Below are 17,156 nucleotides of genomic sequence, written 5' to 3' on the forward strand. Positions count from 1 at the left end.
CAAAATGACCAGGACACCAAAGAGAGGAGGGAGGTATGGAGACCTCAAATATAGAGAAACTGGACTTCAATTAGAGTACCTCTCTCATTGAAAATGCTCTATGTTATCCTTCTATGAACCCCAACGTACGGTGCTATTTATCAGTCATGTAGAATTAGAAAAACGGACAAAAAAAGGTTTAAATACACACACTAAAAGAAAACTACAAATATATGAGACGGGTAACTGCAGCACACTAAGTACAGTTATAGGGACCAGGTCTCAACAAAAGCATTAAAACAGTACCAGTCTTGCAGGTCTAGTGACTTAAATAATCTAATTGACCTAATTGGAATGCTCTTGATCCATAAACGGGTTACAAATTATGTGATCCTGGGCAAATATTTTAATTCACGGAGCTGCTATTTTCTTCATTATCACATATGAGAGCACCTTAGAATACTGGAGTTCAACATGTCTGCTGTACAAAAAATTATTGTTTATTTAATAGGCTAAACTTTAGCTCCATATATAAATGCACATATAGTATACACATGACACCTGATTAACAGCATTGTCATCAGGACGAGGGCAGGAATGTTGCTCAAATGATGTTTGAAAACTATTACTTTTAATAAATAAATAACTAAAGCATGAAGTGTTAGTACACCCTTATTTGCAATCAGCATATTTTCCATTGAAATAGCCACAAAATTTCCCACTGACATGCTGTTTTACTAATAAAACTATACAGTGTACAAACAATGTTTGCAAACGAAAAATGGCCTTGTAAACATGAAGAAAGTTTCAATTCTATTAAAGACACTGAGGCGAGGATTAGGCTCTGCTATCTTCCTTCATTTCTAGTCCAGCAAACTTCAACAACCATGTAAAAGAAACGAACTTTCCCAGCAGGCAATGGGAAATGAACTACAACATTTCAACCAATCACCTATCTGTCCAATGACTATAGACAGACGTTCCCTGAATCGCTTCCTCTTTCTTGACTGCAATAGGAGCGATTCCATCCCTTTGCATTATCCTTAGTTATTCTCGGAACCTGAAAGAACCCAGAACAGAGATCGTATGAACCCATGCATGTCCAGAAACAGTTTGAAGTAAAACCGTTTTAACATGGAGTCCGAAGGCCAATCCACCGTATCAATAATGTCTTCTGGGTGAGCCCTTAGAGAGAATGCCTTAGACGCACCTCCAACTGAATGGGCCCCAAACTGCAAGACATCAAAGCTCGCTGCCTGCATGAACCAAAGGATCCATTGAGCTATGGTGGGAGGAGTGACCACTTTGTAAGGTTTCCTGATGGAGATGAACAACTGCCACTCTCCACGGGGACAGAACTCCTCCATCATATTCTCATAAGCTTTCAGGCAGCGTACCACACATAACTTTGGAGCTTTATTAAAAGCCAGGTATGACACCACTTGTGAGCCTTTGTGCATTTGGAAATGTGAAGGGTAATTCCATTGGGGGTAAAAACCCTGCCTGGGATAGCCAGTGCTCAGACGCCTGACACCCTTCGACAGGACATCAGGAATAGCAGCAAAACGAGCTTTGCTGACAGTTCCTTGTGTGACAAAAACTAATTTCTCTGCCATGACTGAAAAAGGTACAGAGCTCTATTAATGTCCCATAATGACGAATATATCTGGGCTCAGCGCTAAGCGTATCCCCCTCATCAATTTGCACACCAAGGGGAGTTCTCCCACCTGGGACCCCAATATGGTAACATGGCCTGCGGAAATGGCAAATCTATACATGTTGATTGTCCTATAGGCCAAACCTTAGTATGCCAGGGACGCCAAGAAATTCATGAAAGGGACCACCTCGTACACCATGGGATCCTGACTGTTTTGAATACTCCAACTAACCCATCTGGACCATGCACATCTATAGCGCTTGTTGGTTCCATCTGCCCACGCTGCAGCCAGGATTCTTTCAGCTTCTTGTGAAAGGCTTGGGACTCGCCAGCACTGACTGAAAACCACCACACTATGAGGGGCATGCGTCTCTGCAGGACTAGCGAGTGACAGTTGCCTACAGTATCCCAAAGGAGATCTGTAGTAAGGGGTAGAAGAATTGGAGAATCCCAAGAAAGTTCCAGAGAAACTGGAAACCAGATTTGCAACCTCCAAATCGGAGAGATCAGAACTACGTTTGCCTTCTGATCTGCATGCGCCATGGTATGATCATCACGAATGGAGGGAAGGCATATCCCTCTTATAGAGAACAATCCTGCATGAAAGCGTCCAAGGCCGTTACCAGAGGATCCGGCTTCCAGTTGAAGTATCTCAGGACTTGATGGTCTAACTGGGAGGCAAACAGGTCCACTTTGAAGGGTCTCCATAGGGCTTCCAATTTTCTGAAGACCTGGGGATTCAGTTGCCACAGACTCATATTGGACCATTCTCTGGAGTACCAATCCGCTACTAGGTTGGGGGCTCGGGAAGTTATTCTGCTGACACCCAAAAATTGTGGGAAAGGCAATAGGCCCAGAATTCCATGGCCAGATTCCCCAGGACTTTCGAGTTGGTATCCCCAGAGGGTTGATATACCGAACAGCCGTGCATCTTTAGTAGGACACTGCAATTCATCTTGTCCTTTGTCCAGCACTGGATTGCAAACCAACCTGCTGGACCATTTTTTGTTGGTAAAGGATTCCCCGCAGCGAGCTCCCCAACCAGACTTCCTGGTGTCACATTCAATAGTATATCTAGATCGAAGCCGAACATGGCCCTCCCATTAGAAACCTCCATATGGGCCAACGACCATCGCATTTCCTAACTGACCTCCTATGTGAGGAGAATCTGCTCTGAGTAGTGCAAACCTTTTCGCAGGGGAAAGGTCTTGAAGCGCTGAAGAGCTCTGCAGTGAAGAGGGCCCAGGAAGATCGCTTTTATTGAGGAGGACAGAAGGCCCACCACTTGTGCCACCTGTCGAAGGAAGGTTGGTGGTCTGGACAGCGTCCTGTTCAGCTCTGGTCGGATCTTGGCCACATGCGGGAAGGGAGGCTTAAGGTTGTTTCTACTGAATTGATAATAAAACAGAGAAATGTTTCTTGTTTGGAGGGACTTCCGCTTGTTGATGACAAACCCAAGGATTCCATCAAGTTGATTGTCGTTTGCAGTTGTTTCGTCAAACGCAGTGGACATTGGTCTGTGAGGTGGTGGCTGCCTAAATATATTACAAAAACGAAAGCCCTGAGGGATTCCACCACCTGGTTCATTACCTTGGTGAAACCCTACTGGGCTGAGGAGAGTTCGAAAGGTAGAGTTGTGAACTTACTAACGATCTTGCCACCGGAATTGCAGAAATCTGCGTGGGGAGGAGAAATGGGAACCGTCAGGTATGTGTCTTTGAGATCTAAGCACACCATCCAGTCATCAGGGTGGAGCAGGTCTCATCAAAGATGGATCCCCCGCCCCATCTTAAAGTTGCGTTAGATCAGCCACGCATTGAATTCTCTGTGATTGATCACTGGCTGTTACTCCCCAGCTTGCTTTTCAACCAAAAAGATATTGCTGAGAAAACAGCTGGGGTGGAGGCAAGATCGGGTATTAGCATCTTTTTGCAGGAGATCTGCAACCTCTTGGTGTATCAAGGCTGCCTGATCCTCTGCAAAAACCAACTAGCATGGGCAGGAGTCTTGGACCGGGGTTCTGTAAAACTCTATGTGACAGCCCTGGATGGTCTGCAGGACCTACGCGTTGGAGGTAAGCCTCTCCCAACTGTGACTGAATAGTGCCACCCAATCCCCCACCCCTTTTGTTGGGAAGAATGGCAAACTCTCACCTGTTTGATCTTGAAAATGTACTCTGGAGGAGCCTCTGTTGTCGCGCCCACGTTGGTTTCGGCTAGAGGGGAAGAACTCCCCTGATCTGGACTGTTCCTGAAGCCTCTCTGAGGGCCTTGGGCATAGAAGTGGTCCATCCAATGCCACGCCAGCCACGACAAAAATTCAGGGGTGAAAAATCTTTCCAATTGATGCCCCGCCTTATCTAAGGACGTAAAGGTGGCAACAAATTTGTCACACTCCTTGATGAGAAGTTCCCAAATGAGTCCGCCTTGCACCACAGAACCAGCTCAGTGGAAGCTAGGTCTCCAAGTTTGGGATCAACCTTCAGCAAAAGGGAGCTGCATCTCTCGGTGGGAAGGGAAAGGTAGCAGTCCTTAAGAATCACTGCGAGCTGTGCTCAGCCTGAGAGATCCTCCAGCGAGACCGGAGGGCTTGGGATCCTCTGCCAGGTTTAAAATGTTTGTGAGGGGACCTGAGATGTCGAGGAGCTTGTCCTGGCAGAATCTCAAGGACCTCTCTATACCCTTTTTGGGAGTCTCGTATATATTTTTGCAAGAAGGTGGCCATTTTGGTATCTAACTCTAACATGAGAGCCACCTTGCCTGAGAGGGAGGGGCGATGACACTATGCCCTCAGGTGCGCAAGCACCTCCTTTTTTAATGGCTTCATAAGGCAGGCCGTCACATATTTGGCAACTATGTGCAAGGGGACCCACTTTAAAGTGCTCAGATTTACAACCGAATCGCTCTTGCACTAAGAAGCGTGCTTAGGGAATGAGAACAGCCCCAGTACGAGGCAGGAATCAATCAAGTTGAGAAGGGCAAGGCAGGCTTAAGCCAACTCCATGAGCCGGCGTTCAAGGGCCTCCATTGCAGATGCCGCTGCCTGAAGGATGGAGGAGTCTACTGTCTCACAGAATTAATCATCTAAGGGATGGACCTGCAGGGACTCTTCCTCAATGTACTTGTCCTCCACTGTTGGCCTGAGAGTGCAGAGGGGCCCAAATAGATCAATTGCACAGGGGCACAATGCAATGATAGCAGGGAAAGGCTTGTGAAAAAATGCAATCAACAGAAGTCGTCAGTAGTGTAATTGGGCGCGAAGGAACTGCCAATATTCATGGTAGCACAAAGCTATTATGACGCTGGGTGACCCAGCCTTGGTTTTAGTGACATGGAGCTTGTAGGGGGTCTATGCCCTGGTGCAGACTCACCTAATCAGCTATATCGGGTTGTCAACGCATGGGCCCTGTCCCTGACAGTGGAATTGGTTGTGAGGAGAAATGCAGGGATTAACCTTATGGCTTGTACTGACCCGCAGCAAGGGCAAGTGGCTGATCTGCTATGAAATAATACAGACACATGAAACATAGGTGTCAGTGGCTTCTAAGCGGATCGGAGAGGCGCAGGCTCCTCAGTTTCAGTGAAATCGACTAGAGCATGTGCCCAGTGGAGCAACAACCCGTGTCTACTTTGCGCGAGCAGTGTGTACTGGCCAACTGGCCTCACCGCACTTGAGAGGCTACAGTGGCACCACGACTGAATAGCTGAGACACGTTCCCACGGTGGAGACAACACAATAGGCAAAAGCAACAGTTAAGCACCAAATTCTTGATTAATAATACTCTCAATATACTTTAAGCCAAAATAATGTAAAGGTACTTATCTGCTGGAAGCAGGAAAGAAAGAGGAAACTAATCGGTGGACGTCTCCCTATATTCATTGGACTGATAGCTGATTGATTGAAATGTTGTAGTTCCTTTCCCATTTCCTGCTGGGAAAGCTAGTGTTTTTACATGGTTGTTTAAGTCTGCTGGAATAGAAACAAGCATTCACAATGCAATAGGTCTCGCATTAGGAAACTTTGAGCTATTGGTCTTGTAAATGACATTTTTTTATTTATGTGTTGGTTTTGAAAATAGCTAAATTAATAGCTTTGTCATTTACAATGCCAATAGTTATAACTTTCACAAATGTGACACCTATAGCATTTGTAATGCAACATGTTTTGTATTTACGTGACTGAGATGTATTAATATTACAAATAACAATGGCTTTTAATGTTTTAAAATAATTAGTACTTAAATAAAAGTGATTTTAATTTATAATGGCAATAGCTTAAACTTTTGTAAATAACTTTTGTGAAGTTTATGTTCAGTGTATTTTATTGTGACGAACATCCAAGAACAGAAGTGATATATTAACATCTTTTTGTGACATTTGTAATAAAGCTTGAAACATTGAGAGAACATATTTGAACCAGTTGTTGTTGAATGGTTGCACAGATTGGTGCTGTGATGGCGCGGAGTGATGTTGTGGTGGCGACAAGTGATGCTGTGGCGTTCAGTGATGCTGTGGTAGCGCATAGTGATGTTGTGGTGCCCCTGAGTGATGCTGTGGTGGTGGTGCTGTGGTGGTGTTGTGGTGGTGCTGAGTGGTGCTGAGTGATTCACTCTGTCGCTGCTGTGAATGTGAAAGCTGCGCTAGGGCAGGGGGGAGGTGCAGGTTTACAGTAGGATTCTTTGTGAGAATCATGGGACGCGGGTGCCGTCCCAGTGACTGGGCCTGGCTGTGCACGGCAATGGCTCTTCGGAGTTTTTTAGCCGGGTATCGGGAAAAGGAACAATATTTTTACATCAACAGTAAATAGAAAGAAGTGCAGAGGGCACACACGGTCTACTGCTGCTGGTAGCTTTTAAAGTACTGTGATCATGTGTGATGTCCACTGCAGCAGCACCCATGTGGTCTGTGCCAATTAACACATTGACAAAGGTTCACCGACTAATAATGAAAAGAGGCCTGGAAATGCAAGCTCCGGGAAATGACCATTCCTTTGTTCCCTTTGAAGAGAAGTTCACGGCCGTGAAAATGAAAGCAGGGAAGCTCTTGGCTTGGCATTGCTGTGGGGAGGGGGAGGAGAAATGCGAGACATGGCCGTGAAAAGTGTGAAGCAGGGGGCGGTGGAGCGGAGCCCTTTGAAGTGAAGCTCTGGAGGCATGCGGCTCGGGGAGCGCGTGCACGAGCACATGCACTTGACTAAATCCGCAATGGTTTCTTAGCTTGGATGAGCCTCTATACACTAGTCCTATTTATAACTTACGTGATAGAATAGGCGAGACCTAATAAAGGAAGAAAGCAGAGCATAATCCTCGCCTATAGTCCTGACTTAGAATTCGGTTTCTGCAAATATTTATCATTTGCACATCACCAAGTAAAGTGTTCTAATTTGTTTTGTTTTGCTCCTATTTAAATCTTTGTTTGCATCACACTTCTGATTTACAAAAAAATGTGCTTTAGTTATTCCTCATATATCATGAAATGTATACTATTCATTTACAAGTTATTTAAATGATATGTTAGAAAATAAACGGACATCTTATAGTCTTTTGTTTCACTATGATCGCCAGACAACTCTTGACAAAATACTCTTAACTGTAGTAAGAGAAACAAAAGTAACCACCATTTTCAAGGATAAGATAAACAGCAATAAGTAAAAAGACAAACTGACATTTGACCTGTCCACAAAGGGCCAGCAAATAGGTCAAAATAAAAACAAGATTTAAAGGCATCTTTATTGCCCATTCACTTTCTGAATTAACAGAAAACCTCTTCCTTTGCAGCCTAAGTTCACGGACCAGTAGGTACTAAAAATAGATCGACCTGATAAAATATGACTCGCCATAGCGAGTGGGCGAGTAGATTTTTCGAGGCCTGAGGACCACTTCGTACCCGACCCACTTCAATGAACCTACGAAATTACGAAAAAATAAATAAATAAATAACCTGCTTTCAGTGAGTGGTTCAAAATCAGACCCAGACCCCAAGTACAGCTGAACCATTTCAAATCTAGCGTACACTTAAATTTAGAAAAGTTTCATTCAATGGGTGACTTTCATATGCTAGGAAAAGCTATGTATGGATAGACTCATTTAATGAAAACATCAGGAATAAAGCACCTTAATCACAGAGGGATCTGAAGTTTGGAGGAATCTTGGTTTGTTTTCTGTAGATACGTAGGGCACCTACACAAATTTCTAATGTATGTCACGTTCATTAATTATATGTATGACAGCCCATCTGTATGTTATGTTATGCAATGCATGCATACCAAACCTTAACATTATCATAAAATGACACTTATAATATGGGAGAAGAAATGGATTTACTCTGGTGGTTCATACACGCCTTAAGGTAGCCCTTATATATGATCACAACATAAGTCAGGAATCAAATATTAAAACATTGACCTGGAAGGCCTTAATCTAATTGCAGCTTTCCTTAAAATCATAAGCTCCAAAGACAGAGGGTAAAAACCGTTAAGTGGCAAAAACCTCACTGTGCCTCATCATGTCTCTGCAACGTGCTGAACTAACCATGTGGGGCAAACAAGCAGAGAATACATACACATAAAGAGATAAAACAAGAACTATCGAAACTTAGTCTACTTCGTGGAAGGGAGAACGGGACTTGAGTCAACCAATGAAAGAATGAGTGATCTCTATAGTTTGCCTGACAGGCTTGAGAATAGAATAAATACGCCAATAATTCACCCAGTTATAGGAGGCATCTCCAACGCAAACTGGCCTTTACAGAAGAAGGTGTTGATGGAATTATAGGCTTTTAATATGAGTTTCAAGCGACTTTAAGGCCAATTATGAATGCACTGAATAGGACTTAAGCATAAGGAGGGAACCAGCCAAGTATGCACAAGTAGGGAGTCATATGTTCTCACCTTGGGATAGAAGTAACCACTCCTCGCCCTGGAGTTTGAGAGCTTTATAGTTTCCTTAGGTTCTTTTTTGGAGGACTTGACAGAAGTGTACTGCAGTAATCAATCTTCCACCCAAAGATGGCTCTTACAATAATGGCCCTGGGAACCCAAGACAAAATATGACCAATCCGTCTCAGTAATTTAAGGCAGTTAAGTAGTTAGAAGAAGCAACAGTTTTATTCACTTGCATTAACAGTATCCATGTAAAGATTTCATGACATCAATTGTTTTGTCAGCAAGCATAACGCTGGAACTAACTACCAAAAATAATTCTGTTATGCAGGTTCGACGAGAACCAAATGGCAAAAACGTGCTTTTTTTAAGATTGCAGTTTTTTTACATTTATCTACACACTTAATTTGTTAACAACTGCCTGAAAGGAAGCTCCAGCCCCTACCACTTAGAGAGCCAAAACGATATGTGTGTGTCATCTTCGTAATTATGGACATCAATTCCCTTTTGACAGAAGATGCCGATTTAACGGTAATAAACATGAACCATGGTCAGACCTTGCTCCAGCAAACTCCTGCTGGTGTCACTTAGGAAAGAGGCACAGCACTACTTAGCCACTTTCAACACACCTGCTTCTTCCTCAAATCTGGAACACTGGTTGCCGTGATTAGGAAAGCAGTTTGCAAATTACATAAGATGCATATGTATGAAAACGTCTGGAAGAAACCATACAACTTTATAGTCTATCTCGAACACAAGTGCTAGACACATGCGAAGAAGGCTTTACCACTGCCTAAGTATGACAATAACAGCAATTGACGGGTCTGACATAGACAGGGTTACTGTTTTCAAATGAAAATATGGAACTGGTAAATAACTTGCTAAATAGGCTAAATTTGCAGAGCGTGACGTCTTTTGGTGACGAATCGGATGGGCTGCAATCTGGAGTGTTCACAAGGATGACAAGCATTGGTAAAGCTAATGTCTCTCGCTTTAGCAAGCCTGCAATGTTTTTCAATAATTGTTCAAAAAATATGCAATACAAATTAAGGCGTTTAAAAGTAAGCAAGAAAATAGGTAATAACGAAAGAAATGACAAGAGAGATTGGACCACCAGCCCAGTACTGAAAAGTACTACTTTTAAGCACATGATCAGGTAAAATGCTGCCACTCACAGTGCAAGGGAGTCAATGGCTTAAGTCCTGCTGACCACTGCCCCATGCTTTATGCAGCATGAGGAAAGGTTGTCTTGGGGAGTGGGAGGAACTAAAATAAGACTGCCAAGCTAACAAACCGCTGGATGAAGATGGCTGACCCAAAGCCCCTCTATGTGTCTATAGATATAAATTCTCTAATAGTATATTTTGTCCTTAAGACAGTTCATCACAAAAAAAAACATTCTAAGCTAAAACGTCAATGTTTTTTATTACAATTGATTGCGGTGTGGCCGAACATATTGGACTGATACTCTCAAGATTAACATAAATGTATCACGTTAGATGGGTAACTAGGTGGAGTTACAGAGGAAGGTTATTCCTGTATTAAAGCCTAGCTCCTGATTTCACCTGAATGAGTTTTGTTTCAATACTTTATATTGGGTGTGTTAGCCCTATGAAGTATTTGTTTTTTGGGGTGATGTCAATCTCTCTATAACCTTTGTCCCACAGAAACATATACTGAAGCATATCTAGACCTGTTATTGTCCTATACTTTCTGGCACGTGTGGTTTTATTTTAGCTTTGTAAATGAAGACCCAAAATACAAGCAAAAGCTGATTAGATGAGCAACATGTGTGACATAGACCAGCTTGCAATATACTTTATTTTTTACAGCTCTGGGTTTTTATATTAGCCAGGTTGACTTAACATTCAGCCAGACAACCATTAAAACTACTTTTCTGGGAACAGGTTCAGCGGTTAATAAGTTAAACTAATTTTAAGGTTTAAAAAGATAACTACATCAGGAATATTTGATACTTCCAATTAACTTAATTGTAACTATTTATTAGTCATTGAGCAAATGTTCACCAAGGCAACAGACTTCTAAACAGTAGCAAAATGTAAAAGCAAAACCAGTACTAGAGCCTAAATAATGTGATATTGTGTTTAATAAATCGTGGGCAGAAGTGGGTCAGTTAATTATTGCTGGGCAAGTACCTAATTTTACCCACAAAACACATGAAATCATTGTGTATGAACGAAATCCGCTCCAGAGGCCTGTTCTGATAAAATGTCCTGTTCCTTTGTGCTCATTTCCTGTATCAGGTCGTTTTGAAGTGCTTAAATTGAGTGAAACACGGGATAAAGGAACAGAAAGAACAAGACTGATCTGAGTTCAAATTATTTGGTCACTTTGGAGAACCAAAAATACAATGCACGACTACTTGTTTACGGTCAAACCACATTTTAGCAAATAGATCCTAATATTTGGTAGTCTCCCAGAAAGAAATATTCTATGTCTAGAGCATTCCGAACCAATTTTATTATCATACACTTGCTGTCACCATTTAGCCTTATTTAAAATTATCTCAAGCTTTGCAAAACACAGGAACAGACAAATATTTTTTTTAAGTTGGTTGCTTTAGCGGCTAGGATTAAAAACAGATGAATTTGTTTTTAGAGCTTCCAACTTGCCCGCAACTTCACAACTGGGGACTGGGTTGGTATCCCTGGGATATACCACTGTGTTGGGAAACCTGCACAGGTTTTTAAAGTATTGTTTATTACCATCTTATTTTGGTAAACTCTGGATTAAATGACCAGTGGCATAGTTTCATGGATAAAAGGTACTAGCCCCTAGATCACATCTGATTGTTGGAAAGGTCCTGTGATGTAAGTGTAAAGTACACCTCTGGGAGCCACGTCTAGTAAGTAATTAGTATTTATTTACAGAGCAGAGAAACAACATGCACCTTGCCAGCTGACCAGACCCTAACTGTCAAGTCTGGAATCTCGCTTGGCTGAGGCAAGACACTAGAATATACAGAGATTCTGGAAGGCTACATAAAGAGTAAATTAAAAGAAAGACTTAATACTAATGGCAATTCTTACAAAGATATAATGTACAACATCCCACTGCCTACCCCAGTGATTTGACCACCTTCTTGTGGGTTCTGTCAATGTTTTCAATAACACTCCCTTACTGAAATGATCAAGTTTCTAAGTGCTAGCAGATACGCGAAGTTAAGATAAGAGAAGATAGTTTTCCTCTGGTTCCTGGGGGAACTTGGCGATTTATGGTCAATATCCTTACACCGGGCTCATTTGGGGTAGCGATAGTGAGGAGTTTAAGCTAACACCAAAAATACTCTCAGCAACTCATCGTGCACAACCCAAAATAAACATCTTATAACGCACCGCATTTGTAAAATGTTTCGCTGCTTGTGAGAGCTCTACGCGCATGCAGGGTATCCTGCAAGATGCATATGTATCTTTCCTCTGTATCAGCGATTGCTGGCACCTTACTTCTCCTATGACCACTATGAGTGCCAACAGAGTTCTACATTTGTGCCTTAAAAAAATCTGACCATCCTATCTGTGGCGTCTCTTTGGGGACGGCTGTGTCCGCATTCTTCTGGAGTGTCTATGACTGGCGGCTTTGGGGAAGGGGTTATGCCTTGGGTCTCCTAGAAGAGCAGCAGCAGTACTTAGGGATGAAAGCGGAGTTCTGGGTCCTTCGGGGTGTGCTTAGTGGGTGATTCTCTGGACGCGCAGCTCTACCAGACTTTCTTGCGATAGCTGTAGCCCAGATTTCCTGAAGATCACTGGGGCCAAGAACTCCGGGAATAGACTAATTGTCGAGTTCTGAGAGGGGAGCTTTGGTACGGTGCCCCTGCAGGAGTAGGGAATCTCTTACAGTAGTACCGGGGGAAAGACGGCAGAGTCTTCCGGGTCTTTGAATTACTTTCCTGGGGATGCTACAGGCGAAGACTATTGCTGAGGTCTAAGAGGAAGGGTTATGACGGGGTCTCCTGGGGGTTTGCGACAGGAGAAGTTCCCGGTGGCAGTCTCGGAGACATGGGCAATCTGCTGTGCAATACCTTTGCAGACTCACCAGCTCAGCGTCCTATCTCGCAGCCATTCCAAGAGAGGGAGTCAGAGCTCCCATCAATCTTCTCATGGATCCTTGGCGTTAGCTCTTACTCTTCCCTCCGACCTCCGGCACTTCCCACCTACGACACACTGACCCGGAAACATTCCTCATACGCTAGTGCGCATGCGCCGGTCTTTGAACTGGGCAAGCGTCTCGCTCGCTAATGCGCATGCGCCAGCTAATCTTAGCTCCGTCAAAGCAGACTGAGACTACAAGACATCGAACCTAGTTTAGCGGTCGCCTCGGAACCCGTGTTGAATTGGTGAAGTAGAAGTGCCTTTATTCTTTATTGTCCTGACACCGTACAGAGAACGAAACGCCCCTCCGGCAAGCAAGAAAAGAACCAACTGCCTACCGCCGCCTCTGCCCAAGGTGCTACTTGGAACCCAACTACACATCACAATGCCTTGTGCATGCCCCCCTAGGAAGACAGTGTCCCCCATGGTCAAACAGGTCAGCATAAAAGTTAATCACAACACATCTTTTTTTTCGGTAGAAAACTTTACATTCACAAAGGAAATCCTAAAGTGGAAATCGCGAATGTTTATAAAAAAAAACTTCTTTCATAGCTTTAAAAATACTTTTGAGACTAAAGCAAAAGACTGTTATACAACTCTATTCTGTTGTATCTTGGTAACGATTACTTTGTGGTATCCTAGTGATGTGTGAACCTTCCATGTTCTGGAAGGTTGGCCATAGCTGGGACAGTTGCTGCCAAGAGAGGAGTGCTTCAGGGGTTGTTCCTGTTAACTTAATACATCTTCTTTCATCTATAATGTGTGTTCCCATTCTTAAAAATGGCGACGAGGATGGGATGAAGAAGCTATGAGATGAAACTACTATTTCCTGGATCTACTGTTATCAGCTTTGGAATTTAACCCCTGAAATTTCTATTACAAAAATTTGAGAGACGTTAAAAAAAAATGTTAACCCAGCTGGATGTGAATCTCCTCTGAAGGTGTCTGCAGATTACTTTAACCTACTTCAAAGGATGCCTGTGTCGGGATTGCGGCCACACCGTGGAGAAGATTGACAAGGCATTGACAGCAGATCACCAGTTACTCGGACCAAACTCTGGTTAAATTGTACTAAAACTCTGGCGGTCAACATTTTTAACGTATTGGTCACATATACGGGCAAAACCAACATCAAAGCGGCATTGATGAGTAAAAAAAAAAAACCAACTTATTATCATTCAAGTTCTCATGGTTATTCTCTCAACGGTTTCTGAGTGGGCCGAGGAGCACGACTGGTGGTAGTGTGACCGGTGATTCCTGTGTGAGCCGGAAGCGAGAACCTGACCAACGTGGTTGTTTGGCAACTGGAAACAACATGAAGAGCGAGGCGAAAGCGTGATCAACGTGCGTGATCAACATGGTTGCTTAACAACCGGAGACAACGTTGTGTCATTAAAATGAAGTCTTTGAGTGAGGAGTATACGTTGCTTAGCTACTGGAGTCTGCGTTGCTGCTGCATGCAGAATTTCATCATTGTGTTACGAGATGCGCGTCAGCAAAGTGTATAAGTCGTTTGTGCAGTGTGCTGGATTTCGTCAGCGTTACGAAACGCGTGTTTGCAGAGTGTATAATTTATGTTTCCTCGCAAAATATTTTCCTTGCGGTGAGTTTTTCTTACAGGAGACCTGTGAATTTCTTCTTCTGTTTGGTGATGTGTAGTAACAGTGCACATTATTGAAAGTCACCTTACTGTTTAACGAAGTTCTTCACATTTTCATTGACTACGGTGACAACTTTAATTATTATAATTTTTTTTTTTCTCAATGACTTTGATTCACCTATATTAAGACGGTTATTGTAACTACTGTTTGGGGGGAATTGCATTTTATTGTGTAACATGTTTAAAAAAAGAAGGAAATGGATTTATCTACCATCATAGCCCCTCCTAAATTCCTACAAAATCCAGGCGAACCTATTATACCTTGGGAAGACTGGTTAGAATCCTTCGAGACTTATTTAGAAGCTATTGGTGGGGAGGATTGTGTAGCTTCCCATAAGGTTGCTTTACTTAAACATAATTCGGAGATTGAAGGTAGGAAAGTTCTTAAAACATTACCTATTGCTACCATTGCGCATATATCTCACAAAGCTGGTGAATGTGACACTTCCGAGGGACACGTGTGGATAACACTGATGAATTTGTGGAAGTAATTAAGGCACTGGAGGAAAATGTTGGTAAAAAGGTCAGTATAGTTGTTGAGAGACACACATTTTTCTCCAGGGCACAAAACATGGGTGAATCAGTTGAACATTATATTTCTGTACTTAGAACACTTGCATCCACTTGTAGATTTAAGGAATTACATGAAGAAAAAATCAGGGATCAATTTATCAATAAAACAAATAGCGTTAAAATCCAAGAAAGGTTGCTTGAGTTAAAAGATCCTTTGTTACATAAAACCATAGAAATAGATAGGCGCATGGAAAATACTTCCAGATCTGTCAAATAATTAAAAAATGTCCAACGTTCTGATAAGAGTATTGATCCAGCGCTCTGATTGAAAAACTGTCTCACCAACGCTGTCTATCACCACTATACTCACCATTATTCATGAAACACAAATTAGGCCCATATCACTAAAGAGACAATTTCTGAGCGTCTGAATCATGTGGCCTGATTAAACTAAACTATTCACAAACTATTTACACATATATATACAACTGCAGTTTATCTATTCTTACCATGGTTTTTAAGCATTTATCATATTAATCAGGTCACAAAGGTGAATGGATCAACTGATGGAAACTAGACCATGAATAAACAAGACCAGCTTGTCATTTCGTATCTAATTTTATTAGCTTTATTCATAAATAAGAATAGCATTAAAGATTTAAAGTCTTTATTTCATAAGCAATCAAGAAAGCAGCATTTTATTAAGGAATCAAATTAATATACTGACATTATGAAGGCAAGCTTAGAAACATGAATTATTAGCAGAATAACAGTTTCCATTCCCTAAACCCTATTTCCCTGTCTAATTCTCTCTCCACCTAGAAAGGAAAAATCATTTAAAGTCTGCTGTCCTTACGTGCGCCAAAAGTCCGACAGCATGTCACGTCAATCAGGAATCGGAAAGCAAGAGTTTTTTCCCTGCCCTCTGTGGCAGTTTTTATACCTTTCTTTCTAGCTAAACTATCTACATTTTGCATTCTTTCTTGAAAATCCAGGCTTGCCATTGGCTGAGCCATGTCAGTCCACCGTTAGGTCATCCAATTCTGACCAAGTCCAGGCTTCACTCATGAAGGCAAGCAGGAAAACCTGCTTGTAGAGTGCACTGTTCCTGTGGGGAAAAGAAACCCTTTCCCAATGCTACAACAACATGTTACTAATAATCAGTACTGTACACAAATGTTCACATACACATTTAGTGTTTTATTCTAGCATATCTGTATGACATATCTTATATTCTTTCAAAATATCTTTTTGTACAAACAATAAATGAAAATTGGTCTTTTCACAGTTCATAAGTTGTAGACCATATGTTTTGCTGACTCGTCTCTTAGTCGGATGTGGAAACAGGATTATTAATCACTCATAAAACTGTTGATTCACTTTTCACACGACATGGTGCCCAATGCATTTCGGGACCAGGAGGTACCCTTCATCAGGGGAAAATCCTAGAATATATACAAACAATCGATCAATGTAAGATTAAGGTGCAGAATAATATAACAGAAGTTAACAATCAAATGGTAGTTCACAGACACTTCAGGGGGAACAGGGGGGTAACCCGGTATTCATAAATTCATGCAATTGTGCATCTATCTGTAGTAGTACATAAAATGGAACACGAGGTAAATGCAGAAAACATATCATTCATCAGTACATGTGATGGTACAATGTTATTTAAACATACTAACGATGTGAATAGATGTGTCTCCCAAGTTTTTATCAATGTGCGCCTACTTTTAATACATTGCTATAAAAACATAAACATCTGAAACGTACGAAAAAGTACCATACAATCAAAAGTAACTTTCGAAATAAATGAATAAATGACCCTGTACATAATGCACAACTGAGCACTATTAATCTACCTCTATTATCAACCCATTACGATCATTTTGACGTCACATACCTATGTGTTGCTATGCCGCTGAGAGACAATGTCCTATACTCTCAAGTAAAACCCTAGGTTAATCTAGGAGCCTGTGGGCTGTAAATCTAGGGAAAAATGGACATAAAAGGTGCTGTTGTCGTAGGAATATTACTGAAAATAGTACACAATGACGTATTAATAATATTTAAATCACCTGAATCGTTGTGATCCTCCTAATACTGGTAAGTTACTTGAAGGTACCCACAATAATCCAATAAAAGCAGGGAGGAGAATCTTTCAGGAGCCAACTACGTAAACGAAAACAGTAACGGGATTTAGATGAAAAATCACGATTATAAGGTGGACCCTGTTCCCTACCATGTACTTAGAGTTAACGAGAAATTGCATACCTTCGTCAGTTTCTAGGAGTCACCGATGACAATCTGAAGATACCATTTAACTTTAAGGAATAACTCGTCCAGACTACTAGTC

The 17,156-nt window shown here is 42.0% G+C and overlaps 1 protein-coding gene across 5 annotated transcripts in view; it reads right to left on the bottom strand.

The window, feature by feature from the left end:
- Positions 1 to 12,723, bottom strand: part of TAF12 (TATA-box binding protein associated factor 12) — a 76,244-nt gene extending 63,521 nt beyond the window's left edge. Inside the window, exons 1-2 of one of the 5 annotated variants that reach the window (XM_078682566.1) lie at positions 12,569 to 12,703; positions 8,525 to 8,662 (exon numbers count right to left, since the gene is read on the bottom strand). The gene's annotated coding sequence lies outside the window, so the exon portion shown is untranslated. Of the gene's footprint in view, positions 1 to 8,524; positions 8,663 to 12,554 lie in introns of those variants that run through there. The other 4 variants (XM_078682565.1, XM_078682563.1, XM_078682568.1 and 1 more) reach the window with 4 other exon arrangements.
- Between the last annotated feature and the right edge of the window lie 4,433 nt (positions 12,724 to 17,156).

This window comes from Lissotriton helveticus, chromosome 3_1 (assembly GCF_964261635.1).
Source record: "Lissotriton helveticus chromosome 3_1, aLisHel1.1, whole genome shotgun sequence".
Classification (NCBI taxonomy): Eukaryota; Metazoa; Chordata; class Amphibia; order Caudata; family Salamandridae; genus Lissotriton; species Lissotriton helveticus.